Genomic DNA, 25,552 nt, shown 5'->3' with positions numbered 1-25,552 from the left:
AATGTTGCAAGTTCAAAATGATTCCTTTTCACTTTCCTTGTAAGACATGGTTCGATGATGTAAATGTAATGTCACTGTGCACTAGTAATTAAGAAGCCTACTGTAACTCTTTGGGGACATGGGTTCAAATACCTTCATGGCAGCTGCTGGAATTTAACAAATGAATAAATCTAGTAATAAGAGATCCATTAATAATGGTAGCCATAAAACTGTCATCAACTGTATATAGAAAAAAACATGTTCATAAAAGTCCTTTTAAGAAAGGACATGTTAAACCCTTACTTGGTCTTACATGTGACTCCAGAGCCAGTGTGATTGTGGTTGACTCTTACCTATTTTCTGAAATGGTCTAACAACCCACTGCGTTCAAGTGCAGTTGGGATGGGCAACAAATATTGGCCTTGCCAGTGACCCCCACAGTAGTTGAAAAAATAACAAAAACGTACATCTGCCGCAATTCCTCTGCTCATCAGATCTAGGGTTTTTAAAAGCACTTTACTTAGAAAGCAAAGCATCAGAATCAGAGGTATCTCGATTAGAAATTCAAGCATTTCCTGAATTCCATAAAACATATCATCATCATGTTCAGTCTATATTGATTAGAATCTTGTTCCATGTTCTGGCTTTTACTAAAAATGTTAAGATCAAAATGGAATATGATCCAGAATGAAGGGAGTGAAAAATATACATCAGTGTGTGTCATAAGAGTAAGTATGAATAGAATGATATAATGAGTGGTGAGTCCCAGCAAAACAATGAGTGTTGAACATTGATGAATCTGAATCTGAGATGAATGCAAAGGACATGGAACATAGAGATGGGCACTGCAGTAAGTTTTTTTATTAAGATTCTTCAATGAAAGTGGAAGAGAAAGGCTGAATGTAATCCAAAGACTCTTGATTGAGTTTTTTGAAGAAGTAACAAAGAGGATTGATAACGGCAGAGCGGTAGATGTGATCTATATGGACTTCAGTAAGACGTTCAACAAAGTTCCCCATGGGAGACTGATTAGCAAGGTTAGATCTCATGGAATACAGGGAGAACTAGTCATTTGGATACAGAACTGGCTCAAAGGAAGAAGACAGAGGGTGGTGGTGGAGGGTCGTTTTTCAGACTTGAGGCCTGTGACCAGTGGAGTGCCACAAGGATCGGTGCTGGACCTCTACTTTTTGTCATTTACGTAAATGATTTGGATGCGAGCATAAGAGGTACAGTTAGTAAGTTTGCAGATGACACCAAAATTGGAGGTGTAGTGGACAGCGAAGAGGGTTACCTCAGATTACAACAGGATCTGGACCAGATGGGCCAATGGGAGGAGAAGTGGCAGATGGAGTTTAATTCAGATAAATGCGAGGTGCTGCATTTTTAGAAAGCAAATCTTAGCAGGAATTATACACTTAACGGTAAGGTCCTAGGGAGTGTTGCTGGACAAAGAGACCTTGGAGTGGAGGTTCATAGCTCCTTGAAAGTGGAGTCACAGGTAGGATAGTGAAGAAGGCGTTTCGTATGCTTTCAGGGTGTTTGGAGGTCATGTTGCGGCTGTACAGGACATTGGTTAGGCCACTGTTGGAATATTGCGTGCAATTCTGGTCTCTTTCCTATCGGAAAGATGTTGTGAAACTTGAAAGGGTTCAGAAAAGATTTACAAGAATGTTGCCAGGGTTGGAGGATCTGAGCTACAGGGAGAGGCTGAACAGGCTGGGGCTGTTTTCCCTGGAGTGTCGGAGGCTGAGGGGTGACCTTATAGAGGTTTACAAAATTATAAGGGGCATGGATAGGATAAATAGGCAAAGTCTTTTCCCTGGGGTCGGGAAGTCCAGAACGAGAGGGGAAAGATATAAAAGAGAACTAAGGGGCAACCTTTTCACGTAGAGGGTGGTGCGTGTATGGAATGAACTGCCAGAGGATGTGGTGGAGGCTGGTACAATTGCAACATTTAAGAGGCATTTGGATAGGTATATGAATAGGAAAGGTTTGGAGGGATATGGGCCTGGTGCTGGTGGGTGGGACTAGATTGGGTTGGGATATCTGATCAGCATGGAAGACCCTTCTGGGAAAGAAATCTGCTGTTGGACCGAAGAGTCTGTTTCCGTGCTGTACATCTCTATGACTTCGAACATAAAATATCAATATAGTCACAGGAAGACAGAATGCTCATTTTCATAGAATCCATACAGTGTGGAAACAGGCCATTTGGCCCAACAAGTCCACACCGACCCTCCATATTTGGTCTGGGGGAGAGATCTGGACCCCTTGGAGGAAATCTGGGTCCCTGGTGCTGTGAAGCAGCAGTGCTAACCAATGTGCCACCATACTGCAATGCAACAGATAAACTTGACAAAACTTAATCTAGCAAGCTTAAGTTATATCTCACCTTCCACCCCACCAACCTCCGTGTATCACATCATCCTCTGTCATTTCCGCCACCTACAAATGGACCCCACCACCAGATATATATTTCCCTCCCCACTCCTATCTGCTTTCCGTAAAGACTTGTTTCCTCATCAGGTCCATGCCCACCCTCCCCTCCCAGCTCTTTCCCCTACCACTGTAGGAATTGCAAAACCTGTGCCCACACCTCCCCCCACCCAAGGCACCAAAGGAGCCTTCCATATCCTTCAAAGTTTCACCCGCACTTCCACACGTCATTTACTGTATCCGTTTCTCCTGATTTGGTCTCCTCTACATTGGGGAGACTGGACGCCTTCACGCAGAGCGCTTTAGGGAACATCTCCAGGACACCCGTACCAACCAACCCCACTGTCCCATGGCCGAACATTTCCATAAGACCGTAAGACATAGGAGTGGAAGTAAGGCCATTCGGCCCATCGAGTCCACTCCGCCATTCAATCATGGCTGATGGGCATTTCAATTCCACTTACCTGCATTCTCCCCGTAGCCCTTAATTCCGTGTGACATCAAGAATTTATCAATCTCTGCCTTGAAGACATTTAGCGTCCCGGCCTCCACTGCACTCTGCGGCAATGAATTCCACAGGCCCACCACTCTCTGGCTGAAGAAATGTCTCCACATTTCTGTTCTGAATTTACCCCCTCTAATTCTAAGGCGGTGACCACGGGTCCTAGTCTCCTCGCCTAACGGAAACAATTTCCTGGCAACTTCAACTCCCCCTCCCACTCTGCCGAGGACAGGCAGGTCCTGGCCTCCTCCATCGCCACTCCCTCACCACCCAACACCTGGAGGAAGAATACCTCACCTTCTGCCTCCGGATCCTCCAACCCCATGGCATTAATGTGGATTTCACCAGTTTCATCATTTCCCCTCCTTATCCTAGTTCCAACCTTCCAGCTCAGCACCACCCTCATGAGTTGTCCCACCTGTCCATCTTCCTTCCTGCCTATCCACTCCACTCTCCCTTCCGACCTATCACCTTTACCCCCATCTCCATCCACCTATTGCAATCTCAGCCACCTTCCTCCTAGCCCCTACCCCTCCCATTTATCTCTCCAGCACTGCACTCTCGACTCTAATCTCCAGCATCTGCAATCCTCACTTTCGCCTAAGTTATGTCAAGCTCAATCTACTCAATGATCATAATATCACCAGTGTAATTGCTGTTTCTGATATAGAAACATTCAAATTCCAAGCTCAGCTTATAACTCCAAACATCAGCAATCTGCAAGGCGTCTTTTGTCCACTTAGCAGATGCATGAAATGTCCTGAGGAAAGATGCAACCCATGTGTTCCAATAATATCAGTGATGGTTGGAGCACAGGCTCACATCTTTGTTGAGAGAAGGTGACTGAAAGTTACATATTGAGGGGAAACAAGATTGCAGGATCAGAAATGGTGGAGTTGGGGGACATAGTGTTCTTAGAAGAGAAGATTGGGAAGTATACAAAAATTGACGAGGAGGGTTTGTAGAGATTTAAGAGTAAGATGCAGAATACAAGTTAGAGTTTGTACGATTAGGGACTTGTGGGAAACGTTAAAGAATTGAAACTTGAATGGGGTGATATTGTGAAGGTGATGAATGTATGGTCCTGTGGAAGAATCAATTTTGGATCAAATTAATCTAATTCCAGCCAGAAAGTCATTGTTGATCATCATAAACACACTTCTGGGAAAGAAATCTGCTGTTCTTGCAGGGTCTGGCCTAAATGTGGCTCCAGAATCAGGGGAAGGTAGTTAAACAGCTGTCTCAAATGGACAAGCAAGCTCCTAAGCTCAAGGGCAGTCAGGGATGGGTAATTGCTGGATTTGCCAGTGATGTATACATCTCGTGACAAAATAAAAATAAAACAACACTGTCGAATTTAGCTTTGTGAAGCTGGTAGAATGGGACAGGGGAATAGGGTGCAGTAACTGTTTGAGAGCCAAATAGAGTCATAGAGATGTACAGCACGGAAACAGACCTTTCGGTCCAACCCGTCCATGTTGACCAGATATCCCAACCCAATCGAGTCCCATCTGCCAGCACCCATCCCATATCCCTCCAAACCCTTCCAATTCATATAACCATCCTCATGCTGGTACGGGGCAATTGTACCAGCCTCCACCACTTCCTCTGGCAGCTCATTCCATACACGTACCACCCTCTGTGTGAAAAAGTTGCCCTGTAGGTCTCTTTACTATCTTTCCCCTCTCACCCTAAACCTATGCCCTCTAGTTCTGGACTCCTCGACTCCAGAGAAAAGACTTTTGCCTATTTATCCTATCCATGCCCCTCATAATTTTGTAAACCTCTATAAAGGTCACCCCTCAGCCTCCCACGCTCCAGGGAAAACAGCCCCAGCCTGTTCAGCCTCTCCCTATAGCTCAAATCCGCCAACCCTGTAAATCTTTTCCGAACCCTTTCAAGTTTCACAACATCTTTCCGATAGGAAGGAGACCAGAATTGCACGCAATATTCGAACAGTGGCCTAATCAATGTCCTGTACAGCCGCAACATGACCTCCCAACTCCTGTACTCAACACTCTGACCAATAAGAAATGGAAATATATAGTTTATACAGTTGTCATGATATGGAATGCAGTACCTCAATTAAAGTTCAAATCCAGCATGAACTGTTTCAGTGGATTTTTCTGGGTTAATTTACTGTTTGAAAACAGATTCACCTGATTTGACATTTCATTGACAGCCTGAAACAGGAGACCAACAGTCACAAAAAATAGAAACATTAGTTGAGATGGAAGGCAGAGGTATCTCTGGCAGAAGATCGGCTTATTATGACAAGTGAATCAGCTGCGTCTGCTTAATTTGTTCCTTGAGTGATGTGCAATTGTGATTGAATACATTGTGTCCAACTCCTGATTTAGTTTGTTTCAGATCACAGCCATTGCTATCTCCTGGGTATGCCTATGAGAACATTTGTGTCTATCTGTTCATTATTAAATACTGGAAAGGTCAGACCTTAGAGTGAAACCTGACTTGATAGATCATTTATTCTTATTATTTATCATAGAGGTCAGTCACTGAACATATCCTTAAAGATCTTCAAATGTACCTTTATCAAAAATAAATAAGTTTATTACATAAAAGGAAAGGACGGACTATTTCACACTGTACAAGAGCTACTGGACTAATCTCATTAAAGCCAGCAGAAAGATTCAACCTTTTTATCACTGCAATACCCTCATAGATACTTCAGCCTCCGTGCAGAGTCATAGAGATGTACAGCATGGAAACAGACCCTTCGGTCCAACCCGTCCATGCTGACCAGATATCCCAACCCAATCTAGTCCCACCTGCTAGCACCCAGCCCATATCCCTCCAAACCCTTCTTATTCATATACCCATCCAAATGCCTTTTAAATGTTGCAATTGTACCAGCCTCCACCATATCCTCTGGTAGCTCATTCCATACACGTACCACCCTCTGCGTGAAAAAGTTGCCCCTTAGGTCTTTATATCTTTCCCCTCTCGCCCTAAACCTTTTGCCCTCTAGTTCTGGACTCCCCGACCCCAGGGAAAAGACTTGGCCTATTTACCTTATCCATGCCCCTCATAATTTTGTAAACCTCTATAAGGTCACCCCTCAGCCTCCGACGCTCCAGGGAAAACAGCCCAGCCTGTTCAGCCTCTCCCCATAGCTCAGATCCTCCAACCCTGGCAACATCTTTCTAAATCTTTTCTGAACCCTTTCAAGTTTCACAACATCTTTCTGATAGACAATTCTGGTATCCTTCCTATCTCTACGTGAAAGCTTCTTAGTCTGGTGGCATGAGTACAGTTCTCCTGATAGAAATTGCTGCACATTCATTCAATTATGTTTTCTTCAGTTCATGCCTCTCACTGAGACCTTTAAAAGTGCTAACTCAGCTGAATTATTCCTTAACATGGGTTTTCTTTACACTTGTGTTCAATAGAATGGTTTTCTTCCTGATACCTCAAAAGTCTTCTGCTTCTGGAGCTTTCATCTTATTGATCCAAGATCTCAGGACTTCTTCCCAGAGACACCAGAGGTAACGGTGTAGGAGTGGGGAGAGAGCTGATTCCTGGAGGTCCTCTGGCTATGATTAGCTAGAAGCAGGCAAGGGCAGTGCCAACCACCAAGAGAACATGTTGGAGGAGGTTGATAAGTCAGGCTACAAGAGGGAATAGTTCACCCTTAGTTCAGGCACAGAGGATGCCACTTGTAACTTTGGAGGCAAGGAGGCAGGTTCTGAACATGGTAGGAGCCAAGAGGTTTTTTTTTGAGGGGATAAAGATGACAATTCTAAAGGAGAGAGCGACCAATACCTTTGGTTGAGGTGGAGTGGAGATTGGTTGGCAATTTGGTGGGAATAGGGTAGAGAGAGCAGGAAGTTAATCCCATGCACAACATGAGCTCAGGGAGAGCATGAAGGAAGATAGAGAAACTAAAGAAAAATACAAGTTCATGACCTGAGTAGGTGAAAACTTCAGGTGAATTGAACCCATTGAAACTGGAGGCGAGGGATATGGCAGAGGCAACTATTTAGATTGTCTAAATCTTAGCGACTAAAGTCCAGTGTCTCAGAAATCAGCACAGCGTGTCTGCAGCAGTAAAAAACAACCACCTAACTATTCTAATCCCAATTTCCAGCACTTGGCCTTGTGTGCTTGGTAGTGTTGGAAAATGGGATGAGAGTCTAAATACTACTTCAATGTCGTGGGTTTCTGCCTCAACCACCCTTGCAAGCAGTGAATTCCAGATTCCCACCTTGAAAAAGTTTTTGTTATGCACACCAAGGTCCCTCTGATCCTCGGTGCTTCCCAGGGTCCTACTGTTCATCATAGATCCTCGTGTCATCATTGTCCTGCCCAAGTGCATTACCTCACATTTATCCAGATCGAATTCTATATGCCACTGATCAGCCCCACCTGACCAGCTTGTAATTAAGGCTAGCCTCTTCACAACTTACCTTACCATCAATTTTCGCACCATTTGCAAACTTACTGAGCAGCCCTCCTACATTCAAGTCAAACTCATTTACCTAAACTACAAACATGAGCTCTCCCCCCGCCCAAATCATGACCCCTGTAGGACCCCATTGGATATAGACTTGCAACTGGAAAAACATTCCTCAACCATCACTCTCAGTGTCACTGAGCCAATTGTGGATCTCATTTGCTAAATTTCCTTGGATCACACCTTGGCTATCAGTCTCTCATGTTAGGCCTTACCAAACACCTTGCTGAAGTCCAAGTAGACTACATCGAAACCATTGCCCTCATCTACACACCTGGATACACCTCTTCGAAAAATTCAGTCAAATTGATCAGACGTTACTTCCCCTTAACAAAACTATACTGATTGTTCTTCATTAATCCCTACTTCTCCAGATGCAGATTAATTCTATGCCTCAGAATTGCTTCCAATAGTGTCCCAACTGGAGGTTAGACTGATTTAGCCTGTAGTTTCCTAGTTTATCCCTTGCTCCCATGTCGAATAACGATAGTACGTTGCCTGTCCTCCAGTCCTCTAGCTTTTCTCCTGTGGTCAGAGAGAAATTGAAAAGTTTTGCAAGCACCACTGCTTTTCCTCCCTTGCCTCAATTAACAACCTGGGATACATTCCACCTGGCCCAGGAGTTTTATCTAATTTAATCTGCCAGACACTCAGAAGCTCTTCTCTGTGTTAATTTCTTTAATTCTATCAAAGACCTTCTCCCTAATTTCCATATCCATATCATCCCTCTCACTAATGAAAACTGACTCAAAGTATCCATTTAGAATCCTACCTACCTCTTCTGGCTCCACGATCAAATTTCTGCTGTGCTCCTCAGTATCATTTTACGCTTAATGTATCTTTAAAACAGCTCAGGATTTTCCTTTATTCTGCCACGATCCTTTCACACCCAACTCTCTGAATCTCCCTTTTCAAGTTCCCTCTTGCATATTCTATACTCCTCTGGGACTTCTACTGTTTTCAGCCCTCAGTATCCACCATCTGCCTCCCAATTTCTCTTAATCCAACGCTGGACATCCCTCGATATCCAGGATGCCTCTTTAGAATTCCACTCCCTTTCACATCTTGACTACTCCAGTTAACGTTGGGAAAGATGAACTCCCCAACTGTAACCATCTAGTTACTTCTATACATCTGCACTGTGCCTACATATTTGCTGTTCTATTTCTCTCAGGCTATTAGGGGCACTGTAGTACACTCCCAGCAATGTAATTGGTCTGTTTTTGGTTTTTAAGTTCTATCCATATGGCTTCATTTGAGGATCTGCCTAAAATGTCATCCCTCCTTACTGCTGTAATTGATTCTCTGATCAAAACTGCAACATCTCCTCTTCTTTTTCCTGCTTCCCTGTCTCTCCTGAAGACCTTCTATTCTGGAATATAGAGCTGCCAATCTTGTCCCCTTCACAATCATGTCTCGTTAACAGGAATTACACCACTACCTCATGTTTTAATTTGTGCCCTCAACTTATCTGTCTTGTTCATGAGGCTCTTGGAATTAAAGTAGATGCTTTGACTCACTTGTTGGGAATCTTCTCATTTTGGTTGTACATCTCCCACCTGCTGAACATTCTCTGGATCACATTCCCTGCTAATTTAGTTTAAATGTGGAGGAGCCAGTGTTGGACTGGGGTGGACAAAGTTAAGTCACACAACACCCGGTTATAGTCTAACAGGTTTATTTGGAAGCACTAGTTTTCGGAGCACCGCTCCTTTGTCAGTTACCTGATGAACCAAATAAACCTGTTGGACTATAATCTGGTGTCGTGTGATTTTTAATTTAGTTTAAACCCTACCCAACAGTCATAGTCATAGAGGTCTACAACATGGAAACAGGCCCTTCAGCCCAACTTGCCTATGCAGCCCAATTTTCACAATTAAACTCAGCCCATTTGCCTGCATTTGGGCCCTGTCCCTCCAGACCTATCCCATGCATGTACTTGTCTAAATGTTTCTTAAATGATGAAATTGGATTGCCTCCACTGCTACCTCTGGCAGCCCATTCCAGACACTCGCTACCTCTGGCAGCCCATTCCAGACACTCACCACCTACTATGTGAAAGAATTACCCCTCTGCACCCCTCTCTCTTCTCACCTTAAACCTATGCCCTCTAGTTTTAGACTCCCCTACCCTGGGGAAAAGCTGTTGGCTATCTACCTTATCTATGTCGATGCAGATAAATGTGAGGTGATTCACTTTGGGAAGAATAACAGGAAGGCAGAATATTGGGTCAATGGAAAAATTCTTGTTAGTGTGGATGTGCAGAGGGATCGTGGTGTTCATGTACATAGATCCCTGAAAGTTGCCACCCACATTGATGGTGCTGTTCAGAAGGTATGCAGTGTGTTAGGTTTTATTGGTAGAGGGATTGAGTTCCGGAGCTGTGATGTCATGCTGCAACTGGACAAAGTGCCAGTGGTCGCCCCATTACAGGAAGGATGTGGAAGAATTGGAAAAGGTGCAGAGGAGATTTACCAGGATGTTGCCTGGTCTGGAGGGAAGGTCTTTTGAGGAAAGGCTGACAGTCATGAGTCTGTTCTCATTGGAGAGAAGAAGGCTAAGAGGGGATTTAATAAAGGGATACAAAATGATCAGAGGATTAGATTGGGTGGACAATGAGAGTCTTTTTCCTAGGATGCTAACGTCAGCGGGAACGAGGGGGCAAGTTGAGGGGTGATAGATTTAAGACAGATGTCAGAGACCGGTTCTTTCCTCAGAGTGGTAAGGGCGTGGAATGCCCTGCCCACCAATATAGTTAACTCAGCCACATTAGGGGCATTTAAGCAGTCCTTGGATAAGCATATGGATGATGATGGGATAGTGTAGGGAGATGGGCTTAGATTAGTTCACAGGTCGGTGCAGCATGAAGGGCCGAAGGGCCTGTTCTGCACTGCATTGTTCTATGTTCTATGTCTCTTATGATTTTATAAACCTCTATAAGGTGACCCCTCAGTCTCCAATGCTCCAGGGAAAAAAAAGTCCCAGCCTAACCAGCCTCTCTTTATAACTGAAACCTTCCAGTCCAGATAACATCCTAGTAAATCTTTTCTGCACTGTTTCAAGTTTAATAATATCTTTTCTATAGTAGGGCAACCATAACTGCTCACACCAATGTTTTGTACAGCTGCAACAAGATGTCCCAACTCCTATATTCACTGCCCTGACTGATGAAAGCAAGTGTTCCGAAAACCTTTTTCATCACCCTGTCTACCTGTGAGTCCACTTTCAAGGAGCTATGACCCTGTACCCCTAGATCTCTTTGTTCTATAACACTCCCCAGGGTCCTAACATTGACTGTGTAACTCCTGCCCTGGTTGACCCATCAAAATGCAACTCATTGCATTTATCTAAATTAAACTCCCATCTGCTATTCCTCAGCCCACTGGCCCAGTTGATTAAGATCTCACTGTAGTCCCACATAGCCTTCTTCACTATTCACTAAGCCACAAATCTAAGTGTCATCCACAAACTTACTAACCATGCCTCCTAAATTCTCATCTATTTCATTTGCATAAATAACATAACAATGCACCCAGCCCCAATCCCTGTGGCACACCGCTGGTCACAGGCCTCCAATTGTAAAACAATCCTCTATCACTACCTTTATCTTCTACCATCAAGCCAATTTTGCATCCAATTGGTTAGCTTGCCCCGATCCCTTGAGATAGGTTATATCATACAGTACCTTGTCAAAGGCCTTGCTAAAGTTCATGAAGATTATGTTTACTGCACAGCCATCTTCTACTTTCTTGGTGACCTCTTCAAACTCTCAATCAAATTCATTAAACATGATTTCCCATGCACAAAACAATGCTGACTATTCCAATTGAATATTTGCCTCTCCAAATGCATTTAGATCCTGTCTCCCAGAATCCCCTCCAACAATTTAACCACCACAGACATTAGGCTCACTGGTCTGTAGTTCCCAGGGATTTCCCTGCAGCCCAATGTTGTAATGGCACAACATGAACCACCCTCCAATCTTCAGGCACTTCCATGTGACTGTTGATAATACAAATATCTCTGCTAGGCGCCTTGCAATTTCCTCCCTAGTCTCCCACAAAGTCCTGGGGTTCACTTCATCAGCTCCCAGGATTTAATCTACCTTAGACTTCCAGCACCCTCTGTTCTATAACGCAAGCTTTCTTCAAGATATCACTGTTTATTTGCCCAAGTTTCTTAGCATCATGCCTTTCTCAATGGTAAATACTGATGAGAAATAGTCATTTAGGACCTCATCCATCTCTTGTGGCTGCACATATAGATGACCTTGTTGATCTTTAAGGGACCCTATTCTCTCCCTTGTTACTCTTTTGCTGTTCATGTACTTGGAGAATCTCTTTGGATTCTCTTTTACCTTTTCTGCCAAAGCCATCTCATGTCCTCATTTAGCTCTCCTGATTTCTCTCTGAAGTGTACTCCAACACCTTCTATATGCCTCAAGGAATTCACTTGATCCTAGCTGCCTAGTCAGCCTCCTTTTTCAAGACCAGGGACTCAATAACTCTAGTCACCCAGGGTTTCCTCCTCCTGCCAGCCCTATCCTTCACTCTAACAGGAACATGCTGGCCCTGAACCCTCATCAACCCACTTCTGAAAGCCTCCCACTTACCAGCCTCCGCCAATCAACATTTGAAAGTTCCTGTCTAAGACCATCAAAATTGGCCTTACTTCAATTTAGAACTTTAATTTGTGGACCAGACCTATCTTTCCCATAGCTATTTTAAAAACTGATGGAATTATGGTCACTGGTCCCAAAGCACTCTGACTAACACTCCCATCACTTGCTTACTCCCCAAGAGGACATCAAGTTTTGCACCTTTTCTAGTGCGGCCAACTACATACTGCATAAGAAATTCTTCCAGAACACACTTCACAAATTTCCCTCCATCGAAGCCCTTAACACTATGGCAGTGCCAGTCAATATTAGGCAAGTTAAAATCCCCTACAATTGCAACCCTATTATTCTTGCAGCTACCTGCTATCTCCTTCCATATTTCTCCTCAATCTCCCGCTGACTATTTTGGGTCCTAGAGTACAATATTATCAAAGTGATCTCCCCCTTTTTATTTGTATGGACTCAGTGGACAAACCCTCAAGAATGTCCACTCTTAGTACTGCCGTGATGTTCTCCCTCATCAAAAATGCAAGCTCCCCCTCTTCTGTTGTCTCCCCTTCTATCCTTCCTATAGCATCTGTACCCTGGAACATTGACCGGCCAGACCTGTCCCTCCCTCAGTCATGTTTCTGTCTGAGCTATAATATCCCAGTCCCATGTATCTATCCATGCCCAGAGTTCATTTGCCTTTAATGCTGAGGCCTGTTGCATTGAAATAAATGCAATTTAACCCAAACTCCCCTTACTTCCTAGGTAACACAATAACTGCAGATGCTGGAACAAGATTCTGGATCAGTGGTGATCTGGAACGCCTCATCTTCCACCTCGGAACACTTCAACCCCAGGGCATCAATGTAGACTTCAACAGCTTCCTCATTTCCCCTTCCCCCACCTCATCCTAGTTTCAAACTTCCAGCTCAGCACTGTCCCCTTGACTTGTCTGGACTTGTCCGACCTGCCTAGCTCCTTTTCCACCTATCCACTCCACCCTCTCCTCCCTGACCTACCACCTTCATCTCCTCCCCCACTCACCCATTGTACTCTATGCTACTCTCTCCCCACCCCCACACTCCTCTAGCTTATCTCTCCACGCTTCAGGCTCTCTGCCTTTATTCCTGATGAAGGGCTTTTGCCCGAAACATCGATTTCGCTGCTTGTTGGATGCTGCCTGAATTGCTGTGCTCTTCCAGCACCACTGATCCAGAATCCCCTTACTTCCTGCCATGCTCTTGCCCATGCTGTCTAGTACTGAGATTACCAACACTGCCTTTACTATTTAACTTGCTCCCATTAACTTCTGTACTGTCCTCAACCTTCTCTTTCGTCTCCCTACTGTATTGGCTCCCACCTCCCCTACCAGACTAGTTTAAACTCTCTAGAGAGAATCGAGTAAATCTCCCACCAGGACGTCGGTTCCCCTCCAGTTCAGGTATAACCTGTCCCTCTTGTACAAGTCACCTCTACCCAAGAAGAGATCCCAATGATTCAAGAATCTGAATCCCTGTCCCTACACCAGCTCTCAAGCCACACTTCCATTTGCCATATCCTCCTCTTCTTACTCTCGCTAATACGTGGAATCGGAAATAGTCCAGAAATTACTACCTGTGAGGTCCTCCATTTTAACCCTCTGCCTAACTCCCTCTAATACCTCTGCGGGACCTCATTCCTTTTCCGATATATATTGTTGGTACCAATATGTAAAATGACATCTGGCTGCTCACCCTCCCTCTTGAGAATTTTATGCAACTGCTCAGAGATGTCCTTAACCCTGGCACCAGGGAAGCAACACATCATCCTGGAGTCATGATCATGGCCACAGAAACACCTGATTGTGCCCCTGACTAGTGAGTCCCTGACTACTAACGTGCTTCAACTTTGCCTGACCCTGGTCTGTAGCAGAGCTGGTCATGGTGCCACAGGCCTGGCTGCTATTGTTGTACCCCACAATAGTATCCAAAACAGTTCTACCTGTTTGAGAAGGGAATAGCTACAGGAGACTCCTACTCTACCCTGCTACCTCTCCTGGCTTAAGTGCAACCCATCCACTTTCTACAGATCCCACCACCCTCAAAAACAGCCCCAATTTCCCAGAAACATAAAGTCCTTCCTCCTGTAACATGGTTAAAAAAATCACACAACACCAGGTTATAGGCCAACAGGTTTATTTGGAAGAGGTAAAAGCAATGACTGCAGATGCTGGAAACCAGATTCTGGATCAGTGGTGCTGGAAGAGTACAGCAGTTCAGGCAGCATCCAAGGAGCTTCAAAATCGATGTTTCGGGCAAAAGCCCTTCATCAGGAATAAAGGCAGTGAGCCTGGAGTGTGGCGAGATAAGCTAGAGGAGGGTGGGGGTGGGGAGAAAGTAGCATAGAGTACAATGGGTGAGTGGGGGGAGGGGATGAAGGTGATAGGTCAGGGAGGAGAGGGTGGAGTGGATAGGTGGAAACACTAGCTTTCGGAGCGCTGCTCAATCACCTGAAGGAATGGCGCTCTGAAAGCTAGTGTGCTTCCAAATAAACCTGTTGGACTATAACCTGGTGTTGTGTGATTTTTAACTTTGTCCACCCCAGTCCAACACTGGCTGCTCCAATTGCGTGCAGGATACGGAGTAGGGTAAATGAGCTTGTGGCACAGATCGAAATGGGCAGGTATGATGCAGTGGGCATCAAGGAGACATGGCTGCAGGGGGATCAGGATTGGGAGCTAAATATCCAAGGATATACAGCTTATTGAAAAGATGAGCATGTGGGCAGAGGGGCTGGGGGTGCCTTGTTAGCAAAAAAATGAAATTAAATCAATAGCAATAAACAAAGTAGGGTCAAACGACGTAGACTCTGTGTGGGTAGAGTTGAGGAACTACAAAGGTTTAAAAAGAAAGGGTGTTAGCTACAGGCCTCCAAACAGTAGTCAGGATTTGGGATATAAAATAAGAAAGGACAGCACATTGATTCAGCGGTTAGCACTGCTTCTCACAGCGCCAGGGGACCCGGGTTCGATTCCAGCCTGGGGCGACTGTCTGTGAGGAGTTTGCACATTCTCGCAGCGTCAGCACGAGTTTCCTCCGGGTGCTCCAGTTTCCTTCCACAATCCAAAGATGTGCAGGTTAGGGTGCATTGCCCATGCTAAATTGCCTATAGTCTTCAGGGATATTGTAGGTTAGGTGCATTAGTCAGGAGAAATGTAAAGTAATAGGGTGAATGGGTCTTCAGAGGGTCAGTGTGGACCTGTTGGGCCGAATGGCTTATTTCCCTGCAGGGATTCTACGAGACATCAAGATATAGAAAAGGCATGTCATAGAGTCCTACAGCACGGTCCATACTGACCAAAATGTCTATCCATGCTAACCCCATTTCCCTGCAGTTGACCTTCTAAACCGTGCCAATTTGTATATTTGTCCAAATGCCTTTTAAATGTTGTTAATGTATCTATCTCAACTACATCCACGTGTGAGAGAGGCAAGGTTACAGTGATCGTGGGGGATTTCAATATGCAGGTGGACTGGGAAAATCAGGTTGGTAGTGGATTGACCACAAGATGGCCTTCTTGGAGCAGCCTGTGGAGGAGCCCACTAGGGAACAGGCAATCCTGGAATTTAGTGTTGTGCAAATGAGGCAGACTTGATAAAGGAAGTTTAAGTGAAGGAACCCGTGACCATAATATGATTGAATTTATTCTGCAATTTGAGAATGAGAAGCTGGGTAGAATTAACTGGGGGAGGAGCCTAACAGTGGACCAGCAAAGGCAGGGGTTTATGGGAGTAATTCAGGAGACGCGGAAGAGATTCATCCAGAGGAAAAAGCAGCATGGTACAGGGAGGATGAGGCAACCATGGCTGACCAGGGAAGTCAGGGATAGCATAAAAGCAAAAGAGAAAGCATGTGGGAACCAGAGGTTTGGGAAACCTACAAAGACAAACAGAAGACAATGAAAAAAAAATAAGGAGGGAGAAGATTAATTAGGAGACTAAGCTAGCCAGTAATTTTAAATAAGATTGAAAGAGTTTCTTTAGATATGGTTAAGGAGCCTCTAGTTATGCTGTAACGAGGTCTTTCTGAAGTTGAAAGATGACTTTTTCCCCGCTTGTATTCCAGTCTTCTGGAGAGAAAGGCCAGCACTACTTTAATGTTTTCAGGTGTGGAGAAGCTGGTGTTGGGGTGGATCAAGTTAAAAATCACAACACCAGCTTATAGCCCAATGGGTTTATTTGGAAGCACTAGTTTTCGGAGTGCTCCTCCTCTTCACGTACTTAAATGTTGTAACTGTACCTGCATCCAGCACTTCTTCTGGCTGACCATTCCACATATTAAAAAAAAGTTTAGGTCCTTCTTAAATCTTTCTCCTCTCCCCATAAAAAATATTCCCCCTAGTTTTGAACTCCCCCTAGAGAAAAGACCCTTATCACTCACCTTATCTATGCCTGTCATGATCTTATAAACCTCTATAAAAAGGTCACCCCTCAACCTCCTACGCTCCAGTGAAAAAAGTCCCAGACTTTCCAGTAGTTCAATAAGAAACTGTCAAAACAAGTTTCTCTTTGCACGATTCACGCATCGATAAATCCATTCACTAAAATGAACCAGTTTTTAAACACTAAGCTAAGGAGAAACAGGATAGCAGAATGATGAGATGGAAGATGCAGCGCCAAGTGGCAGGGGTTATGTAGGGAGGGGATGCAGTGGGAAGGAGGCAGCAAGTTGAGGTGGGGATGATAGATGAGGCAAGTGGGGAGGAGAAAGGAGCCAAGCCTATGATGGGGGAGGGGAGAGAAGATGCAGGGGAGGTTGGGTGGGGGTGGGGGTGGAGGTGGGAGGGTTGGAGACAGAGGGGCCATCTGTTTTTCTTTGAGGAGATGGTAAACACAAGGAAGAGGGGTTGATCTGGGTCAGAGGGTTCACAAACATTTCCCAGTCCACTATGTGAGCCAGTCACCTCCTCAAATAATTTGCTGGGAAGGTGATGGCCCAGTGTATTGTTGCTGGACTACTAATCCAGAGACCCAGGTAACCTGCTGGGCACTTGGGATCAAATCCCATCATGGTAAATGGTAGAATTTGAATTCTGTGAAAAATCTTAGATTAAAAGTTTAATGATGGCAATGAAACTGTTGCTGATTGACATCAGGTGTTTTTCCCTAACAATCAGGGAAGCAAACTGCTCTCCTTCCCAGGTATGGCCTACATGTGACTCCAGACCCACAGCAATGTGGTTGACTCTTACCTGCCCTCTGGGCAATAAATGCTGCCTGGCCAGAGATACCCACATCCTGTGAAAGAATAGTGCAAAAATCAGATTCATCAGGAAAGACCTGCCCTTCACAAATTTATTAATTAATTATGTAACTATGATATTCAAAAAGGCGAAGATGAGAGGAGATCCCTTTAGACAGCAGCACTTCACACACTATTACCAGGCCAGGCATCCAGTGGCTCAGTGCAGCAGGTCATGCAGCATCCAAGGAGCAGGAGAATTGACGTTTCGGGCGTGAGCCCTTCTTCGGGCGTGATTCCTGAAGAAGGGCTCATGCCCAAAATGTCGATTCTCCTGCTCCTTGGATGCTGCCTGACCTGCTGCGCTTTTCCAGCAACACATTTTCAGGTCTGATCTCCAGCATCTGCAGTCCTCCCTTTCACCCAGTGGCTCAGTGGTTAGCACTGCTGCCTCACAGTGCCAGGGACCTGGGTTCGATTCGAGCCTTGGGTGAATGTCTGTGTGGAGTTTGCACATTCTCCCCGTGTCTGTGTGGGTTTCGTCCGGGTGCTCCGGTTTCCTCCCACAGTCCAAAGATGTGCAGATTAGGTGGACTGTCCATGGGAAATGTGAGGCTGCAAGGATTCATTAGGAGTCTGGGTGGGATCCTGTCTGGAGGGTCAGTGCAGGCTTGATGGGTCAAACAGCCTCATTCCATACCTGTATGATTTTTTTTTTTTATAGATATTTTTATTAGAAATTTAACATTTTTACAAGTTTACAAAAATAAACAAAACTCTCAGATATAAACATTGATATACAATTAGCTCAAATATACAATAGCCAAAATTTGACAACAAAAAAAAAACAAAAAAAAACAAAACAAAAAAAAACAAAACAAAACAACAAAAAAAACCCAAAAAAAAAACCCACAAAAAAAAACAAACAGACAAAACTCAACTATCTACTAATCTAACCTACAACTAACCAGGGTGTATATTTAAGTCTCTTACATGCTCGGGATGTGTTAACATCAGATATGATAAAACCCGTATTCGTGCGGGATTCCTCCCCCGAGGGGCCGCGGACCAGCCAGGTTCGTAGTCTCAATTAAATAAAAGCCCTTGTTAGGATAGCCGAAATGTCTGTATTTATGTAATTCAAAAAGGGCTGCCATATTTTATAAAATAATTCGGTCTTTCGGTGCACCATATTTGTAAGGAAGTCAAGGGGAATACATTCCATAATTAGTCTGTGCCAATAGAAAATAATCTCTTCCCGTACGTGTCCAGGGAGGGAAAGTTCGAAAAGCCCAAGAGGAGAGATACGGGGTCCACTTTTATTTCCGTTCCTAAAATTTCTGTCAGGGTACTTGCTACTTTAGTCCAATATCCACGGATCTTATGACAGGTCCATAAGCAATGTACAAGAGTGCCCACCTCTATTTTGCATTTAGGACACATTGGAGATGCTCCTGCCTTAAATTTTGCCAATCGAACCGGTGCTATATGGGCCCTATGAAGTATCTTCAGCTGGATAGCCTGGGTTCTGTTACAGATGGTAATTCTTCTAGCATTTTCCCAGATATCATTCCACGTTTCTGTGGAGATTTCTAGTCCCAGATCCTGATCCCATGTTTTAAGCAGATTATCCATATCTCCCGATACTTCATCATGTAGCAAATGATAAATATTACTGACGGAAGATACCCCCACTGGTCGTAGGACACTACATTCTCTATCGGATTTATAAAGACTATCTAATAACGTAGTCTTCTTCTGTATAAAATCTCGAATTTGGAAGTATCGAAAGAGGTCTCCATTGGGTAATCCGAATTTCTGACGCAGCTGTCCGAAAGACATCAGGACCCCATCTTTAAATAAATCCCCAAGACATGAGATACCCCTGGCTCTCCAGAGCTTAAAAGTGGCATCTGTTAACCCCGGTTGGAATCCCCATGCTCCCACTATCGGTGCATAGGGGGATGTTTTATGTGAATTACCCTCATTTTGCCGCATTATATTCCAAGCCTTGATTGTATTCAGTATTATGGGGTTTTTACAGTGATCTGTAATGATTTTCCTCTTGTCTGAGAATAAAAGGTTAATAAGTGGGTATTTTACTTGAGAAGCCTCGATGTCCAACCAGATTGATTGTGGATCAGACAAGACCCAATCAGCTATATAACTTAATAGGGAACTTAATTGATATTTCCTAAAATCTGGGAAGTCCAATCCACCCCTTGCCTGTGGAAGCTGTAGCTTCTTCAGCTTAATGAGGGGTCGCCTATGGTTCCAGATAAAGGAACTCAGCCAGCCGTATAATTTACATAAAGCTGTCCTCGGCAGCATCACCGGAAGCATTCTCATAGGATATAGGAGACGGGGCAGGATATTCATTTTGATTAATGCTATTCTACCCAGCCAGGAAATTGGCAGGTCTCCCCATCGCTGGAGGTCCTGCCTTATCCTTTCCAATAAATACACAAAATTAGCCTTATACAACTGACCAAATACTGGAGTAATAAAAATGCCTAAATATACAAAACCCTCCAGGGACCAGCGAAAGGGAAAAAGGGAACCGTCCGCTAAGCGGGGTATCACAGCAAGGCCACCCATTGGCATAGCTTCCGATTTTGAAAAATTAATTTTATAGCCTGAGAATGCACTAAATGTATTAATAACTTGGATTAAGCGAGGTATGGACATCAAAGGGTTACTGAGGAATAGAAGAACATCATCTGCATAAAGGGTAATTTTATGTTTACCTGTACCAATCCTTGGGGCCACTATGTTAGGATCAGCTCGTATAGCTTCTGCTAGTGGTTCAATTATTAGCGTGAATAACAATGGCGAGAGGGGACATCCCTGACGGCAGCCCCTACCCACACTGAAGCTATCCGAGCCTAATCCATTAGTAACCACAACTGCTTTGGGATCACTATACAATGTTGAGATCCATTTGGTAAACACCTGTCCAACACCAAACCTCTCCAATGTGTAAAACAAATATGACCATTCGACCCTATCAAATGCCTTTTCCGCATCTAATGAAACCACTACTCCTGGTATCTTTCCCTGATGACAAGCTTGAATCATATTCAGAGCCCTTCTAACATTATTAGATGATCTACGGCCCTTAATAAACCCCGTCTGATCCTCCTTTATAATATGTGGCAGTATCCTTTCTAATCTCAGTGCTAACGTTTTAGAGAGGATTTTAAAATCTACATTTAGCAAGGATATTGGTCTGTATGATGTACAATCTTCTGGGTCCTTTCCTTTTTTGAGGATAAGAGAGATATTTGCCTCTTTCAGCGAAGGTGGGAGACAGCCCTGACTATATGCATAGTTATACATGTCCATAAGTGGACCAACCAGTATTTCTGTAAATTCTTTATAGAATTCAGCTTGAAAGCCATCTGGGCCCGGCGTCTTACCATTTTGAAGGTGCCTAATTGCATCAACTATTTCTTGGGGTGTAAGAGGAGCATTTAGGACCGATACTTGTTCCGGAGTTAGGTCTGGAAAAGTCAAATTTTTAAAAAATGACTGCATCCTCTTCGCCCTATCTTCACAATCCTGTGATTTATATAACTCAGAATAGAATTTTCTAAAGGTCGCATTAATCTTTTTATGATCATGAGTCAAAATACCCGTACTTTCCTTAATAGACATAATCGTCTGAGGGGCCTTTTTTTTCTTTGCAAGAAATGCTAAGTATCTGCCCGGTTTGTCGCCATATTCATATAATCTTTGCTTTGCAAATAATATTTCCCTCTTAGCCGTTTGAGTAAGTGTAGTATTTAGAGCTGTCCTAAGAGCTGTAATCCTTTGCAATTTAATAATAGAGGGTCTATCAGTGTATGCTGTTTCAGCCGCTTTTAAGCGGGCTTCAAGCAAACGCTGTTGTTCTCCTTTTAATTTCTTCTGGGTCGCTGAGTAGGAGATGATCAAGCCTCGCGTGTAAGCTTTGATGGTCTCCCACATCATTGACGGGTTGCTAGCTGTACCTGAATTAATTTCTAAAAAAGTTTTAAATTCTTGAGAGAAGTACTTTACAAATTTACTATCTTTCATTAAGAAGGGGTCCATACGCCAATGCCGAGGGGATGTCCTACTGTTCCTCGCCTTAGTTTCCATATATACAGCAGCGTGGTCAGAAATTGCTATATTACCTATTTTACAGGATGATATGGAATTTAAAAAAATTGAGGGGGCAAAAAACATATCAATTCTGGTATGACATTTATGTGGATTAGAGTAGAAAGAAAAATCTCTACCCTGTGGATGAAGACATCTCCATACATCTACCAATCCTAATTCTTTGTTCAGATCCATCAATTGTCTAGATCTGGGAGATACTCCTGCAGTACTCTTGGGAATCCTGTCTACTTCCGGATCCATAATACAATTAAAGTCTCCCCCTATAATTATATGACGGGCATCAAAAGCCATCAATTTTGAGAAGGCTTCTGTTATAAATTTAAAGGGGTGTGCCGGGGGGCAGTACAAATTTAAAATCCCATATTCCTCTCCATTTATGAGAGCTTTAATCAAGATATATCGTCCAGATTCGTCTTTTATCTGCTTTAGGATTTTGAAAGGGAAATTCTTCCGAACAAGAATAACAACTCCCCTGCTTTTTGAGCTAAAAGAAGAAAAAAAGGCCTGATCAAATCCGCCCTGTCGTAATTTCAAGTGTTCTTTATCTGACAGATGCGTCTCCTGTAGGAGAGCTATATCAACTCTTTCCTTCTTAAGATTTGATAATATTTTCTTCCTTTTAAGTGGCGAATTACTCCCTTTGACATTCCAGGTGCACCACTTAACCGATTGATCAACCATAATCCTCTGGGCCAATCCGAGACCCCTCGGGAGGGGGAACCCTATCCAGAACATCCCGAGCATGGAACATGTAAAATTTACAAAAATAAACCCTCTTTAATACACCCACAACAATACAGTAAAAAACTATTTCTAAATAAAAAAAATATAAAACATATCTAAGTGGAGACTTTCCCCCTTGTTCCCAGGGGGCATCACTTCCTCTCCAAAAATCCCTCATATCCTCTCCCAACCAATGCCCCACCCTTGATCCAGGCACTCCTCAATAAAGTGAGGAAAATTCAAATATAATACAAAGCTAGAGTTAACAGTGAGCACCCCACCCCCACCCCTACCAACACCTGGGTATATTTGGTAATGTTAATACCATATATAAACATATAACTATAAAATTACCAGTTCAACAAATAATAATTAAATATGATAATACAAAATAACGAAGGGAAAAACAACCCCGCTCCTAAAGACAGAGGTAAAATCGAATAAGGTAACCACCTCCTCCCACCAACATTAACCAAATCCCCCAACTTATATATACATATATATACATACACATACATATATATATATACATACATACACACACATATACATACACCCCTCATATATACATAAAATAATAACAGAAAACAACTCCAAGGGGGGGGGGGGGGGAGAAAATCAAATCCCTCTCCCCACCCCCCATAATAATATTAAGCAATAAGGTAAGAAAAAAAAGGGAGGGGATATAAACCAAAACGGGGGGGGGAAGGCAGACCAACATCCATTATGTCCTACAGTTTATCTAAGAGAGTCCAAGAATTCCTTAGCCTTTTCTGGTGATCCAAAGTTATATACAGAACCTTCATGGTTAAAGCGTAACATCGCTGGGTAGCGTAAGGAGTACTGAACATTTAAGTCCCTTAAACGCTTCTTCGCCTCGTCGAATGCCTTCCTCTTTCGAACCAGAGCCGGGGAAAAGTCCTGAAATAGCATGATCTTGGATCCTTTGTAGATCATAGCTTGGGGGTCTTTTCCGAGATTTCTAGAGGCTTCTAGGAGTATCTGCCTCTCCCTGTAGCTCTGCAGCCGGAACAGGACCGGGCGTGGGCGCTGGTTCGAGCCAGGCCCGCGTATTGCTACCCGGTAGGCCCATTCCACCCTTACCTGGCCTGATCCAGCTTGCAGATTTAAAAGTTGTGGCAGCCACTGCTCCAGGAATGCTGTAAGCTGGCCTTCCTCTTCCTGCTCGGGAAGGCCCAGCAAACGAATATTTTTTCGACGACCTCGAGGTCGTCAATATGATTTTCCAAGGTCCGGACTCGCTGCTCGAGAGTCCGGACCTGATCCACGGCCGATTGAGCGGTTGTCTCCGAGGTCGCGGCCTTTAGCTCCGCCCCTCCGACTCGGCGTTGAATTTCATCAATTTCATGGTCGTGCTTCTTCAGCGCGGCCGACAACGACTCCCAACGGTTCCTGGATTCGACGATAAAGGCATCGATCTTCGAGTCAAGCTTGGAAAGCATTTCTGCAAGACTTGCTACTGTAGGTAAGTCCCCCGGGGCGGCTGTGGACGCCTCTGCTGCAGCTGGAGAGTGTGGGGGAGGGGTTCCTGCTTGCTGAGAGCTGCGGGCTCCCTTCCCTTTAGTCATTTTAACTTAGGATAAAGTTGCTTAAATATAGCTTAAATGTAATATTAAACCACTAATTCAGTTACTAAACTATTATAAATGATTTATAGATGATTTGGTGAGCTTGGTAGGGGGTAGGTGACCCACTGTGCCCAAGTCTTGGGAGGAGCACTATAGACTCAGTCTTACTGGGTCGCCGCCATCTTGGATCCCCACCTGTATGATTTAAGAAACCTTCTGTCCTCCTACTAAAGTGGATAAGCTTACACTTACCTACACTGTATTCCATTTGTCATGTCCTTGACCATTCACTCAGGTCTGTCCAAATCTCCTGGAGACTTCTTTTCAACGTCCTCACAACTCACATTCCCAACTGGGTTTGTCTCCACCCGACCTGATGATATCATATGATTTTGGGTGACAAGTGAAGGAGTTTAGCTTGAGATCCCAATGAGATGAGATATGTCACCCCTGGTTTCCGATAGCCTAAGTAATTGTCTCTAACTAGCCAATGACTATTGCATAATAAACTGTGTCAAGGCAATTTTCTCTTAAGACTCCCCAGTCATTACTCCTCTTCCACTGAGTGCGGTGAACTCAGTATAGAATTAAGGATTGAGAGCAGGATGCAACCCCATTCATTAGCTGGTAGTTGGATTTGTAGTACATATAACATGGTGATCACTATTGCTTAAAATACTTCTAGGTAATGATGAAAATAATCCAAAATGGGGCAAAAATGTTCAGAAGACAAGTGAATTTGCTGTTTTTTAAAGACATTACTGCTTTTAAAATACTCAGTTGCAACAACAAGTGCTTGATGTTACCACTTAAACACAGAACAGTGTTTCAATAATCACACCCCCCATTCCACTGTCACTGTCAATAAATGTATTAAGTCACAATGAGACCACCAACCGACTGCCACTCAGGATAAAATCACAATTAGACCAGGTCTCGTTAGTAATAGAAAATAACTTCATTATAACTTTATATTTAACTTCAACAACAGTAAAGAAAATAAAGCATCACCGCAGGAATTGCAAAACCTGCCCCCCACCTCTCCCCTCACCTCCACCCAAGGCCCTAAAGGAGCCTTCCACATCCAAAGTTTTACCTGCACTTCCACCAATATCATTTATTGTGTCCGTTGCTCCCGATGCGGTCTCCTCTACATTGCTAGGAGGCATCCAGTTTCCCCTATGCGCTTTAGGGAACATCTCCGGGACACCTGCACCAATCAACCACACCACCCTGTGGCCCAACATTTCAACTTCCCCCTCCCATTCAGCTGAGGGCATGGAGGTCCTGGGCTTTCCTCACCATCAGACACCTGGAGGAAGAACGCCTCATCTTCCGCCTCGGAACACTTCAACCCCAGGGCATCAATGTGGACTTCACCAGTTTCCTCATTTCCCCTTCCCCCACCTCACCCCAGTTCCAAACTTCCAGTTCAGCACCATCCCCATGACTTGTCCGGACTTGTCCTACCTGCCTATCTTCCTTTTCACCTATCCACTCCACCCTCCTCTCTGACCTATCACCTTCATCCCACCCCCATTCACCCACTGTACTCTTTGCTACCTACCTCCACCCCCACCCTCCTCTCATTTATCTCTCCACCCTTCAGGCACTCTGCCTCTATTCCTGATGAAGGACTTTTGCCCGAAACGTCGACTTTCCTGCTCCTCGGATGCTGCCTAAACTGCTGTGCTTTTCCAGCACCACTAATCCAGAATCTGGTTTCCAGCATCAGTAGTCATTGTTTTTACCTACACACACACACGCGCGCGCAATTAAGACAGCCATAAAGACAAATGGTTCAGCACTGAACGTTGGGTGGAACAAGCATTGCCCAATAAGCCACTTCCAATAAATGTGCAGAAGTGGGACAC

At 44.1% G+C, this 25,552-nt stretch overlaps 1 long non-coding RNA gene across 1 annotated transcript in view; it reads right to left on the bottom strand.

Moving 5' to 3' along the window:
• The window catches only part of LOC148137566 (uncharacterized), a 46,255-nt gene that overhangs the window by 1,816 nt on the left and 18,887 nt on the right, over nt 1–25,552 (bottom strand). The gene's annotated exons all lie outside the window — the stretch shown is intronic.

Source organism: Chiloscyllium plagiosum, unplaced genomic scaffold (genome assembly GCF_037043375.1).
Source record: "Chiloscyllium plagiosum isolate Xiang-an unplaced genomic scaffold, Cpla_swu_hap1 HiC_scaffold_42, whole genome shotgun sequence".
In the NCBI taxonomy this organism is placed as follows: Eukaryota; Metazoa; Chordata; class Chondrichthyes; order Orectolobiformes; family Hemiscylliidae; genus Chiloscyllium; species Chiloscyllium plagiosum.
The sequence above is the reverse complement of the archived record's forward strand: the minus strand, read 5'-3'. Positions and strand labels throughout refer to the sequence as shown.